Here is a 3,706-nt window from a genome sequence, read left to right as displayed (position 1 = left end):
GAGAGAGAGAGAGAGAGAGAGAGAGAGAGAGAGAGAGAGAGAAGAAGGAGGAAGAAGGGGAGAGAGGAAGAAGAAGAAAAGAAGAAGAGAGGAGGGAGGGAGGAAGATAGAGAGAAAAAAGATAATGGAACATTTATTATGTGAGCACTGGAGATCCAAGGTGGCTACTCTCTCTGAGCTTCCACTCTAAGACAGAAAGACAAAGCATGAAGAGGTTCCAAGGCCTGGGGAGGGGGGATTGAAGAGGATGTATGCCCAAAAGCAATGCAGCTGGAGTAGACTGGCGTAGATCAGAGGGTACACCAGTGGTATAGAGTGAAAACCAAGGCTGGACCTTCTCCCAAGAGTTCCAGAGCCATCAATCAGTGATTTGGCCTCAGGGTGGAGTCCTCTCTAGGGGGGTAGGCAGCTCTTGTGGAGGTGGAAAGAGGGTGGTAACCAACTTTGGTGAAGGGAGTTTTTTAATACAGCAGTTTCTTCTACAAATGAAATCACAGCTCCAGTCCCTTTCTCTCCCTATTTCTGGGAAGTTCTAATGGCTCTGCAGCCAGTATATTAATGTTCCAAACATTCCTGTGTGTCAAGGAAGCAGACAGATATGACATTTTGTCCCCATTGCATAGCCTGAGGTCCATGAGGAAAAAGAGTCCTAAATTCCATGGGAGGTTATTCCCCGTGCCTGGATGTGCATGCCCTCCAAGTGAACAGGCAGCCTCTGAGTCCTCCTGACTCCAAATCAATGCTGCTATGATCAAAATGTTGAAATCTTCCTTCATGACCTCTTTGGCCACAAAAACTTGCATGATATTCCCATTTGAAAGTCGTCTCATTCTTTTCAAATATTCCCTAAATACTTCATCTGGATCTCTCCTTTGCCCCTTCACATTGGCCCAGTGGGTAGAGAGCTGGACGCAGAGTCAGAAAGACCTGGGCTCACAGAATCTAAGCTGGGAGGGGCCTTGGAAGTCACCAAGTCCAAGCTAACCATCTCATGGATGAGGGAACTGAGGTTCTAACAGGTGAGTATCAAAGCCACTAAGATTATATCTGGCAGGGTTTTGAAGGTCATCCATCTCCAAATCCAGCCTCCTGTCCATGGAGGTATACAGCCTGTCAGGGTTGGGCTTAAAGAAGAAAAGACAGAAGACAACAAGGAAATGGCCAGGCAAAAACGAGATACATTTGCCTACGTAGAGGTGAATCTCTGTGTATACCTCTTAAAAGTGTGTGTGTGTGTGTGCATGTGTGCATGCAAATCATATGTATACACTTCAAAGTTTCTATGAGTAATTTCCTTTTTCATACTTAATTAATTATATGTATCTTTCTCCTTATCTCTCTCTACCTCTACGGGAGGAAATAATGAAACCAGGAACACTGGAAAGATTTATGTGTGAGGGTTCTGGACTTGAAGTCAGGAAGACCCAGGTTCAAATCCCACCTTGGATGCTTATTAGCTTTACGACACTGGGAAAATCATTTAACTTCTTTTTTGCCTCAGTTTCCTCACCTGTAAAATGAGAGCATTGGACTGGATGACTTCTTTTTAAAATTTTTTTGTTACAGCTATATGACTTCTAAGATCTCTTTCATCTCAAAATCTATGACCCCCTATGTCCCATGATCCTATGTTATTGATTCATGGCTGATCCCTGGACACTGTATGATAATGATTTTATTAATCTCTAGTGGATTCCCTGTCACAAATTCCATAATTGCTGTTCCAACTTCATTTTTCTCCTCTAGGCAATTCTGCCTTGTCAGTCAATCAATCAGCTGGTATTTATTAGGTACCTCCTGTGTGTGCCAGGAACTCTAAGTCCTAGGAATACAATGAAAGGTTAAAAAAAAAATTCCCTGCTCTCAAGGAACCCAAGGTCTAAGGGAGGAGACCACAAGAAAAGAAGTATACACAACCAATGTCTACCCAGGATAAATTGGAGGGAATCAGCAGAAGGGAAATCACTAAGATTAGGGAGACGTGGGAAAGCTTCTTGCAGAAGCCCTTGCCCTCTCTCATCCTCTTCTTCTTCTTTTGGAGACATTTGGGGTTACATGACTTGCCTGGGGTCACACAGCTAGTGTCTGAGGCTGTATTTGAACCGGATCCTTTGGACCTCAGAACCGGTGCCCCATCCCCACCATGGTGCCACCTAGCTGCCCCCACACTCTTCTTTACCCAGAAGATTGAGGCCATACCTTGGGAGCTCCTTCAGCTCTCCAATCTCCTCCAAACTAGTGCGCATGTCCAAAGCCCTTTCCTTGTTCACCCATCCTCTTCTCCTTGTTCCTGTCGCAGAGAAGGAATCCGTTCTCTTGCATGGCCGTCCTTCCCCTCCCATCCATGTTTCCTCTCTCATCTTTCTTTCCTCACTATCTACGGGTTCTTTCCTAATACCTACACATGTGTACATCTCTCTATCTTAAAAACAAACAAATACAACTTCCTTTTACCTCATCAGCCCCTCCTACGGTTGTCTTACAGGTCTCCCTCTCGCTGCTAAATTCCCAGAGACAGCTTAGAGAGACATGCTGTTATGGTTGGAGTCAGTGAACCTCAGTTCCCAATCCCAGCTCTACTCCTTCCTAGCTGTATGACTTTAGGCCAGTCACTTACTCTCGAGGTCTCAGTTTCCTTATCTGTAAAAGGAAAGAGTTGGATAAGGTTCTTATCCTGTTCTTAATGTGTTATGAACTCCTTTGGCAGTCTGGTGAAACCTAGGGACTCTTTCTCAAAATGTTTTTAAATACATAAAACCAAAAAAAATGTGATTATAAAGGAAATCAATCATGTAAAAATTATCAAAATACTTTTTTTAAAAACAAGGAAAGAATTCAAATTAAAAATCCTTGGACTGATCTCCAAAGTCTCTTTCCATCTATGAGCCTATGAATTTCCTCAATGTCTTTCAAAGTAGCTTTGAGTACCATCATTCAGTGGAAATAGTTTTCTTCAAGGTTACCATACCTTCTTTTCTCCCTCAATTACAAGTAGTTTTCTTTCTTTTTTTCTGAGAGTATGTACAACGTCTCACACCCACATTCCCCCACTTCTGAAATGATAAAATAAAGTTCTATTTTTCTTGCACCTTTTCCTGAGCTGAGTTTGGTCATCCTTATTACAAAGCTTTCAGTTTTATTCATTTATTTTTAAAGCTGTGATCTCTTCACCACCACAGCTGATGATCATCAGTCCTCTGCCTCTTTGATAATTATGAAGTTGACAGGCATGTCATTTTCCCAGAGCGTCTCTCCTTCCTTGGCTTGTGACCCTCTTCTTTCCTGGCCTTTCCATTTCTCCATTTCTTACTTGGTGATCATCCTATTTCCCATCATGTGGCAGTCCCCCCCCACACACACACACATACCCAGGCTCTCTTCTCTTTTCCCTTTCCATCCCCTCCCCTGGTGAGTTCATCAGCTCCCACGGATTCAATGACCACATCTATACATCAATTTTTCACTTGATCTCCAACTGCCTAGTGGATATCTCTCCCCCTGAATTCGCCATGTCCAAACTTCAATTCACTGTTTTCCTTTCTTAACCTGCCCCTCCTTCAGACTTCCACATTACGGTGGAGGGCATCACCATCGTCTCTGTCACCTCACTTCATGAATGACCCTTCCCTCTGCCTTCTCTCACTAGTCAATTGCCAAGACCTGTCAATTCTATTTCAACATCTATCTCTGCTCCCTTCTTCCCACT

General features: G+C 43.5%; 1 long non-coding RNA gene across 1 annotated transcript in view; it reads right to left on the bottom strand.

The window, feature by feature from the left end:
• The window catches only part of LOC138164786 (uncharacterized), a 3,300-nt gene extending 913 nt beyond the window's left edge, over positions 1 to 2,387 (bottom strand). Inside the window, exon 1 of the long non-coding RNA XR_011169177.1 lies at positions 2,200 to 2,387. This is a non-coding gene — a long non-coding RNA (uncharacterized lncRNA). The remainder of the gene's footprint in view (positions 1 to 2,199) is intronic.
• Between the last annotated feature and the right edge of the window lie 1,319 nt (positions 2,388 to 3,706).

The sequence above is a fragment of the Petaurus breviceps genome, unplaced genomic scaffold (assembly GCF_028583685.1).
Source record: "Petaurus breviceps papuanus isolate PSGF00001 unplaced genomic scaffold, PetGlider_PUasm1.0 207, whole genome shotgun sequence".
In the NCBI taxonomy this organism is placed as follows: Eukaryota; Metazoa; Chordata; class Mammalia; order Diprotodontia; family Petauridae; genus Petaurus; species Petaurus breviceps.
Note: the sequence above shows the minus strand (reverse complement) of the source record. Positions and strands in the feature narration are given on the sequence as shown.